Source organism: Macrobrachium nipponense, chromosome 18 (assembly GCF_015104395.2).
Source record: "Macrobrachium nipponense isolate FS-2020 chromosome 18, ASM1510439v2, whole genome shotgun sequence".
In the NCBI taxonomy this organism is placed as follows: domain Eukaryota; kingdom Metazoa; phylum Arthropoda; class Malacostraca; order Decapoda; family Palaemonidae; genus Macrobrachium; species Macrobrachium nipponense.
The window spans coordinates 14,456,517-14,467,756 of record NC_087211.1 but is presented as its reverse complement, the minus strand read 5'-3'; positions in this window follow the sequence as shown (position 1 = coordinate 14,467,756).

The window sequence follows — 11,240 nt, the reverse complement described above, 5'->3', positions numbered from 1 at the left end:
AGCGTTTTTAAAAAAAAGAATATTTTTTTTTTGATTAATGAAAAAACATATATAGCCCGCCGATGACCATAGCGACAATATTATCCAAGTTTATAAAAATAATTACATACCTATTGCCTAAGTATTTAATTAGTGTCCCAAAACATGCTTACGTTTGCAAGGAGTGGTACCAAAGTTTATAAACCTACCGGTTTTTTTTCTTCTGCAAGTTTTATGGGGATATACAGACCTATTAAATGTGTATGTGTATATTATATATATATATATTAAAAATAATATATATATAAATATATGATATATATTATATAATATAATAATGATATAATATATATATATATAATATTCTATAAATTATAAATTATATATATATATATATATATATTATATATATATATAGATATATATATATATATATATATATCTATATATATATATATTATATATAATTATTAATTATATATATATATATATATATATATATATATATATATATATATATCTATATATATATATATATATATATATATATATATATATATATATATATATATATATATATATATATATAAGATATATATATATATATAATACTTTTTTAATATATATTATTTATTATATATATATATATATATATATATATATATATATATATAATAACATATATATATATATACTAATATATAGATATATATATATATATATATATAGATATATATATATATAATATATCTATATATATATCTATATATAATTATATAAATCCTATAGATATATAATCATAACCAATTTATACATATATATAACATCCTTACTTATTAAATCTCGTTTTTTCCCCTTATGGAGGCTGCTCATGCATGTTTCAGTCTTTCGAGTTTAAGACGTCACGTTGGATAAGATAGCAACATATGGGCGGAAGGTGGGAGGTGGGAGGTGGGAGGTGGGAGTGGGAGGTGGGAGGTGGGAGGTGGGAGGCTGAAGGCGGGTGGTGTTGAGTCAAAGTCAATTATACAAAGAGAGAGTCAGTCGAAGCAATATTCCAAAGATCTGATTAACGTGCAAGATTGAAGTTTGATTGGAAGTGTTTGATGTAAGGTTGAGAATGCTTTAGGAAGTGAGTAAGGGGGACCATAAATGATTGAATAAGAGAAAGACAACACTAGCTGGTGGGTAACAAGTGATGCGCTGGCATAACATTACTACGTATGTACCGAGAATGTGCAAAGAAGAAGGTTTAGGACTCAGGCAGTATGATATATCTAAAACATTATTCATACTACCAGGACAGGGTGGGTTTAAACAATGAATACGTGTGAAACAAGTGACTGTTACGAACCAGTTATCTGAATAGTTTTAATATGAATGAATGGAAAAAAAATTGTGCATAATATGTATGGACCCAGAAAAAACTGACATCTGATTAAGAGGCAATGCGCAGGTTATTGAAAATGCACCTTATGGTATAAAACTCTAGTTGTTGGGATCATTAAAAGCTCTTACGTTGGAAGTAAGAGACAATTATTATGTCATGGATAAGTAGTGTATTGTAAACGTGGTTCCCAGACACGAGTGTGCTCTGTCTCCAACGACGTTTAACATCTATGAATGAAACAATGCGAGAAAGGATATCTGACGTAGGTGCAAAATTGTCCAATAAGAAAATAAGCATGAATATGGAGAGTCTAAAAGGTTAGCAGCAGCTGATACAGTACTGATTGCAGAAAAATGGCAAACGAGTGGAGAAAGCAGAATGCCACGGGAGCAAGAGCAACGCTACAAAGATTAACTAAAACCAGAAAGATTGAGCAATTAACGTTCATATAGAAGATGGAAGAATGGGGACAGTTAATTTATGGAGGGATTTGGGACTAAATGTAAGAGATAATGGCAGGACGAGAGGAAAGGTGAGTCACAGGCAGGTAGGAAGGCGAGTGCAAAAGAGACTCTGAATGCCTTCTTCAGATGCCGAAGTGTTAAGGGACGAGGGGATTGTTGAGCCAACTCCCCATTATGAAAATGGAGTGTGGATAATGAATGCGAATACAAATGAAACATCTGAGATTGCTGAGAAGAATTTTCATATGCATATCATACATACATATATATATATATATATATATATATATATATATATATATATATATATATATATATATATATATATATATATATATATATATATATATATATATATATATATATATATATATATATATATATATATATATATATATATATATATATATATATATATATATATATATATTATATATATATATTATATATATATATATATATATATATATATATATATATATATATATATATATATTATATATATATATATATATATATATAGATATATATATATATATATATATATATATATATATATATATATATATATACGTTTGTGTGTGTGTGTGTGTGACGTCGCGCAGAGAGAGAGAGAGAGAGAGAGAGAGAGAGAGAGAGAGAGAGAGAGACCTTACCTTATAGCTCGTTCGGGTTTCCCCAGGGGACCTCAGTGTGAGGCACCTCTAATGTGTGTGTGAGAGAGAGAGAGAGAGAGAGAGAGAGAGAGAGAGAGAGAGAGATAGTTATTTGTAGTTGAAAATATGTTACTTCAAATGTGACAATGAATTCGCTGAAAGCATTTTCAATTAGATTACAGATGCAAAACATAACGAGAACAGCATCGTGTATAAAGTGGATGAATCTTTCCCGGAAAGTATCCGTTGATATTTCCGCGCTATTTTTAGCGTCGGTAACATCATTTTACACTCCAATGACCAACGAGGTCCGTGGATGCTTTTTACACGAGAATTTTGATGGCGTGTATTTTGCTCTTTTTAAAAATTAAACAACAAATTCGCAATGGTAATGTTTACCGAAAAACTATGAAGATTCATAGTTAAATAGATAGCAATCTTGCTTAATGTTACAAAATTAATATTACGAAGGAGAGAAGGTTTGGCAAATATATTCATAATCATATCATTACCTGACGGGAAGTTGACAGCGTCATTCTAGAAGGACTTCCTTCCAATTAAGTTGAAATGACTTGACTTTTAATAGAAAAGAAACTGAATGCGAACCTCTCCTGCCAGACTGGAACTTCCTCTGTCGACTCTCTCCGATAAAAGTCTTCATGAAAAAGCAAGGTGGGAGTTTTGAAAATTCATTAAGATTTTTAAGATTTCCTTTTTCTTCTTTTTTTCGGCCAAAGGGGCGTCTATGAAGTTTCTTCAAAGAAAGAAAGAAAGAAAGAAAGATAGTAAAACACAATGTGATCAGATAATTGTAGGACATCGGTCGCTCTCTCATCCTTAGGGCGTAATGGTACCCACTTGTTGCTCTCAACTTGGGGGCCGACGTTCGATCTCCAAGTCAGGCTAGAAAAAAAAAATATGGAATGGGAGCGTTTACTTTTAACTATGAGATTCTCTTTTGGCCTAAGCTGTAAATTATGTGCCGTGATGCTAGCAGTGGGTTGCAACTTTATATACATACATACACACATATATAAAGAGCAGAGGGCAGTGGAAAGAGGCTGGTACATAAAAACATCTTTATTAGTGCCGACGTTTCCAGACAACAAGTCTCATTATTTTCAAGGCTGTAAATAAGAGAATAAATCTTGTAAATAATAAAAAAAAAAAATTATACAAAAATCTGGTTAAAACCAAATTTACATCAGGATACATTCATCATTGCAGGAGGTACCAACCTATATAGAAAGGAGAGAAGAAGGGCGAATGGAATAAGGGCAGGTGAAAAGCAAAGACGGTTACGACAGGTAGAGAGGGGTGGAGGAGTTTTGGACATTCAACAATGGTACTGTCTGTTTGATAGTTAGAAATTCTAGAATAGATAGTGCTAGCTCAGAAGAGGCCTTTGCTATGATTTTTAATTGATTGTATTCAATGTTGCTACCACATTTCTTGGCATGTTCTCTTATGTTCGAAAATTCTGTACTACTCAATTTATTGCCCGTTCGATAGCTAGCGCCTCTGTGAGAGTCGGTGCCAACCTTGAGAAGTCTTTGGGTGCACCCCACGTAAGTTCCTCGAGAACACCGAGGACAATTCGTACTTATATATCACCCCAGACGTCATAAGGTCGCCTAAACGGTCTTTAGCACTGAATAAAGATCCAATCTTCAGAGGATTCTTTCGAATGAGAAATCTTGAAATAAATCTGCGAAAGCTTTTGGGTAAAACTGTTATCATGCAGAAATGGAACACTGGCACAGATTTAAAGTTTGGGAACGGTTGGAATATTGTACTTTGGCATGAAATGGTTGTTTAAAATTTTCCGCACATACTGAAAAAATAGCTTAGATGGAAAAAGGTTGTTGGAAAAAAAACTCGTGTGAAAATTCAATTTCCTTATTAAAGGCATGCCAATTCGAGGATAAATGGAAGGCTCTATATAAAAGTGTAGAAAAGACATTTAATTTAAAGTTTTTTTTTTTTATCTTTTATTACAAAAATACAATTATGCACCAATAATTTATATTATTTGGATAATTCTGTTATACAAAAATTATAAATATAAACTTAAATAACATTTTGTTTCAAAATCAATATAAATCAAAATCAAAACGTATAGTTTAAAAATTCTTTGGTTACATACTTGTAAATATTGCTTGCATATCTATATTTAATATATGTTCTTTGTGCTTCTAATTTATTTTTTAAAAGAACAATTACATTTTGGTAGCTATTGTTGTGTTTGTAACACATCCACAAGCAATACAAATAGCCGGTGATCAACAAAATGGCAGTGTTTTTATCAACAATTGATTTTGCTTCTATATCATAGAATAATAATTTCAAGAAACTGTAATCATTTAGTTTACAGCATTTCTTAAGAACAGAATTAAACCATTTCACTATATTTTTCTTTTCTCTACAGAAGTAAAAAAATATGCATTTGATACTCGTTTTCACCACATTGGTCACATTTTGAGTCTTTTAATTTCATCATATGGAGCCTTTGTTTTGTTGATAGTGACTCAATTCACAAGTTTCCGCATACGAATTGCTGAAGTAAATGCCCAAAATTTTAGCACAGTCCACAACTTTGGAACAAGTTAACTTCCAGTTTCTTCTGCCCGACCATTCACCAATTCCTAAGATGACAGATTTTTCTTTATTGAATAATGAGCCAGTTGCTGCTTCAAATTTCTTTATTTCATAGTGATTCTCTATTAATGAATCATCGTCTGCAAAAATTACTGTTGTATCATCAGTAAATCCCTGTACTTTAATGTTGTCATTGTTTGGTAATGTAGGAGGTACAATTTTTTTTATTGGTTTTTAATGCTAGGTACAATGGTTCTTGGAAGATGACGTACAATAACATTGATAGTGGACAGCCATGACTAACCGACCTTCTTACATTAAAGGTGTCTGTAAATAGTCCATTCACACATATCATACTTTTACATTCTTTATATAATATTTTTAACCATGAAATAAATTTCACTGAAAATCCAAACTTTTCCATAATTCTAAAAAGAAATGGCCAGTTCACCCGATCAAAAGCTTTGGACCAGTCCAAGTTAAACATCCCTGCATGCAAATGATTTTCTCTTACATAATTCATTATGTCTCTTATTGTATTATTGCAGTGAATTATGGATCTGTTTGGAGTACCACAATATTGTTCAGGTGATATGATTTTTCCAATTACAAGTTTCAAACGATTTGCCATTGTTTTTGCTAGAATTTTATAATCAACATTTAACAAAGTGATTGGTCTCCAGTTTTCAACTATTTCCAAATTTCCACTTTTTGGACATAGTTTTATTATTCCTAAATTTTGGGATTCCGATAACTTACTTTCTTTCAGCATACATTTCATTACCTCTGAAGAATCGCTTTTGATAATATACCAAAACCGTTTATAGAACTCCACAGTTAATCTATCACTTTCAGGTGATTTTCCTTTATTCATTTTAGTCAATGATTCCCATAATTCCTTTATATCAAATTCCTCCTCTAAAACTTTATTGTCCTCTTCATCTACCTTTATTTTACATTTCTCAAGCAAATATGATTGTTCTTCGTGATTTCCTTCAATAAATTCATACATTACTTTAAAATGGTCTTTAAGATACACAAGAACAGCCTTTATATCTGTTAGTATATTTCCACTATTACTTTTTATCTTCATTACCAGGTGATTGCCTTTATGCTGTTTCTCCTTCCCAAGCAAGTGCGATGACAATTTTTCCCCTTCCACTTGATCTTTTAATTTTGCTCTTATTTTTACTCCTTCACAAAGTTAATTTTGAAGAGAGTTGATTTTACTTTTCAAAGGATAAATTTCATCATATTTATCATTCTCAGCATTACATAAGCCATATAGATATTTTAATCAATATCTGCATTACATTAAAGCCATATACAGATTTTAAATCAATTTGACATAATTTATTTAAAAAACATATTTTCCATTTGATTCCCTCGTTGCAACTTTAATGAAGAACCTTTTACATTCCCTTTTAGCAAATTCCCACCATTCAATTACATTTTCAAAACTGTCTTTTTATAGTTTTACATGACTCCAAAAGCATTCAAAGTTTTCGCCTATTCCTTCTGTCTCCAGTAAAGACGCATTTAATTTCCAAAATCTTTTCCCTTTTTGCACATCGCCTATCCTGAATTTAGCAATGACCATACAATGATCAGAGAAGGCCACAGGCACGGTATCAGTACTTAACATATTATGGAGTAGCTGTTTAGTATATAGGCGATCTATCCTAGAACCTAGCCTTTTCCTAATGTAGGTATATTTTGGAAATGCCTTTACAAGTGCAAGTTACATCTTTTAATCCAACATTTTTTATGAAGGTCTGCAATGATTTTGACACTAAATTGTCCTTCCCTGTACTGACATCTCTGTTGGATGTAACACAATTAAAATCCCCTCCGAAAACTACATTTTCAACATTTTTACGAAAATAATATAAGATTTTATTGTTAAAAAATTCTTCTCTTTCTTTCTTTTTATCTGTACCTGAAGGGGCATAAATATTCACAACTGGAATTTCATAATTTAAACAAGATATTTTAGCTCCTATTATCTGCCCCTCCGTATCCATTTCCTTGCTAATGACAGACAAAGATTTAAACTTATTTATACAAACTGCTGTACCTCCTTTAAGATTATTACTTGGGTTTAACAAAACATCATAGTCATTTGTGAAAAAACTCAGAGCTTTTAAATCCTTCACATTATGCTCTTGCAATAACAAAATATCTATATCATAATACCTAGACAAGGATAACAGCTTCATTTGTTTACCAACGTCATTTAACCCGTTCACATTTAAACAGCCAAATGAGAGATTGAAGGCGTCAAATTAATTAGATTCCAGCTTTTCCCTTTTCTGGTCTCTCAGTTTTTTCCAATTTTCTTCATCACTATTATCTTCAGATCTTGAATATTTTGGAGTTCCTTTTTTTTTCTTTGAAATTCTCATCTTGACGTCATTTTCCATCTGAATTTTCCATTTTCCATCTCCAGGCGCAATTTCCAAATCTCCACCAGTTTCCATTCATCCATCTTCCATATATTCTGCATCAGTTTGTCCTCCTCCTCATCCTTGATCAGTTCCGTGTCCCAGGTTAAGAGTTATCTTTCTGTCCTCTTGATGAACTCAGTCCGCAGTCGTTGTGATAACAGTGAAGTCATCAGGTGCAGTTTCTTGCGGTATAATCACCACTTCAGACGCTTCCAAACTTGGTCCACTGTGTAGTACCTCATCATCGATAGATATCAACTCCTCCTCCTCCTTATTTGATTCCTTATCCTCACATTCTTTGATTTTTTCACTATCTTCAAGTTCAATATTCATCCTTTCTGTTAAAACATGTAGCTCATTGTTGCCATTTTCCACTGTTATACTATTGATATCCTGAACATTATTACCATTTGGTGTGTCTTCACTTAGTGACTCTTGCCTTTCCTTCTCAATGTTGCGTCCGTTCCCCTTTTGTCCCCCGTTCTTTGTGTTTCCGTTCCCTTGTGTTTCGTTCCCTTGTGTTTCGTTCCTCTGTAGTTTCGTTCCTTGTGTTTCGTTCCCCTGTAGTTTCGGCAGACTTGGAAAATCCTTCTCATGCTCAAAAATGTTCACTATTCTGTCCAAGGAGCAATCTACAGCAAAATGATTCTCACTGCCACACTTAAGACATGTCTTTTTCTGTCCGTTGTACATGAAAGAAATAGTATGTCCTCCTATGAAGAGCACCGATGGAATGTTTTTCTTCATTTTCCATTTTAGCCGTCCATATTACCGTTTAAACAGTCCATTTACCGTTCTGCCGAGTGCTGGAAGTATTATCACGTGATTTCCAAATAACTTTCCCATACGAGCTTAATACATCGCTCAACATACTGTTTTGCATATCAAATGGAGCCATTTGATATGCAAATGTGAAGACACTGCTGAAATTAACTACTTTCACTTCCAGACCATTAGGTAAACAAATTATTTTTTCATCATAATTATTTAGAAAAGTTTCATATACACACTGATTCCGGAACTTCAAGATCACTTTATTACCTCACATTTCTTGAACACCAATCAGATCTTCAATATCAATTCTCAGCTTTTCAAAAATTACATCATCAACATCATTTAAGTTCTTGGCGGTTTTTTTTTTTTTTTTTTTACACCGAAAAGAAAAACTACCTTCAACCCAAACGGAGTCTTTTATCCTAACTGGGTGGAGCATAGAATGAAGCCATTTTCGCTTCGTCCGAACGCTCTTGACGTCACTTCTATTACGTCACAGCCATAGCCTGAGGGCATATGGCCCGCCCGGGCAAGGAGAGTGTTTTGAAAATTTCTTCTCCTATCTACACTAATTTCACTGTATACAAGAAGTGTTCACTGTCTATGCTATCCTTGATACTTTAAAGGCTTCATCACATTACCTTAGACATTCATATTGTCCTCGTTCACAGATAAATCGAGAAAAAAAGGAGCTTGTGAAATGTCGACCTTTGTTTACAGTCTGCTCTTCTTCTTCTCCTCTTCATGTATAATGACTCAGCTATTCCTAATTAACTGATAAGGTGAGGTGAGGTGGCTCTGGAGAGAAATTTGAAATGTTCATATTCAATAACCTGTTCTATAACTAAACTCCCGATGACAGCCAATTCATTTGAGTGGCCGATGAGAAGAGAAGCCCCCACATATTTCCCCGCCTTACATTTGGGGCACGTATACAGATACACGGGTATCTTTATATCTGAAATAGAACCAATCGTTAACGGGCTCTTGGGTATGGCTCTACTGTTCACTGCTGGAAGGTGCCGGTGAATAAGGTCATTCATTGAGTGTGAAATGACTTATCATGAATAAAAGGAATACTAAAGTAAGAAGCCAGTTTTGGTACATTAAGAGCATCAAAAACCGGAGCAAACTTAATATTAAGAAAGCTATACAATTGTTTGAAAAATGAGCTTAGATGGGTAGCAATTTTCTGGAAAATATTTACAAAGAAATGAGATCTCTTGGTGGAAACTATACCCTGTGGAAGAGAGTACTTGAGGAATTCAATTTAAAATTAAAATGACAACTGCGAAAAAAATTCGTACCGAAGCCAGTAAACGTCTGTTTCCTAAAACTATTAGTACAGACGCGCGGTTCATTTCGGAACACCAGTACATCCAAAAATGCAAGTTTGTTATTGTTGCCATAATCTATCGTGAACTGAATGTTGGGATGGGCTAAACTGACACATCAAGAAACGGATCACCTAGCTCTTTATTTCAGAATAGTCAAAAGGCGTTGTCTACTTATCGATTATAAAATTAAGGCCGAAGAGAGAGGGGACAATTGTCCAGCATCTGTTCCTCTAGATGGCACATGAAGATGTTTGAAAAAAACTGGGTCAAGAGAACTGCCCACAGCCAAGCATTCCTTCAACTTGGGTGTCAGCTGTATTAACAAAAATAAAGGCAGTGTCCTGCACGGCCAGTTGTAACATTTTCTTAAAACTACTATAATTACAACCGTAAAATATAATATTTCGCTGACTAAAAGATTTCGTCCAAAGTTATTTGTATTGTCTCTTTCTTACAGAGGGACATAAGTAAAAAGAGACTCAACATCCAGGTATGTCATAAATGATTCGGAATCTTGTGTAAGAACGATGTCCTTTTTAAAATGTTCGGAATTGTTGACTGAATAATTATTCATAAAGAATTCATTTAATAAAGGTACTAAGAACAGCCGTTTCATAATTAGGAGTTTCGTAATTAGCGAGAATTGGTCTACACCGTCCTTATGCATCTTAGGTAAACCATATACAGTTCCGTATGAGCCACTAGCACTCATCAAATTCTGCTAGTTGTCGTTATTAATAATCTTATTATCAAATAGACTTTTTAGAAAACTGTTAATAAGATCTTTCAATCTAAAATTGGTAGGGAAATCAGGTACAATAAACCAATTTTTACGAAATGTTTGCCGTGTCATTTAAAATACTCAACACTTTTTTTTTAATATAGCCATCACGGTTATGACGGTTAAGAAGAACCACGCCTCTACCTTTTTCTATGGTTTTGAAAAAAAAAATTCTCCAATTCATACGATTATGATCAAAAGGGAAAAAGTTTGCCAATGTTTCTGAGAATATCCAAGCCTTTGCTTTATGAAAAAAAGGGGTCCAACAAGTGGATAGATTGTTGAAGCTCTTGTGGGCCAAAACCTGTAATTGTGAACAACCTCTTCGGAATTCAAAGGAAATTGTAAAGAAATTAACCTGGAAAAGACAGATTCCAGCGCCCCAAAGAATTGATAATAGGACGGTTTAAAACTAGTTATTCTGATATTTAGGAATGGTAATACCCAAGTTGGACAATTTTCGCTGATTTATATCTTGGAATGTCGAGACAAAACAACGGTGCTAGTATCAAATAAAAATTTAAAATTATACGATCTCTTAAATGCTGTAGGTTAAATTATTGGTTTTTTTAAATATTGTTTTTTAATCTGTAAATTTCTTATTACTGAGTCTGTTTTACATTTTTTATATAAATTATTATAACTGTGTTTTATCTCTTTGAAAATAAGGCTGTGCCTTAGAACGTCAGCTCTTGTTCTATGTTGGTTGGCAGCAACGCTTCCAATGTTCATACATTAAGTAATGTGTATATCATGTGATTTACTCCATAGTGTTCTGTTTTTCAGCCTATTGAATCACCTTCTGCCACTGTTG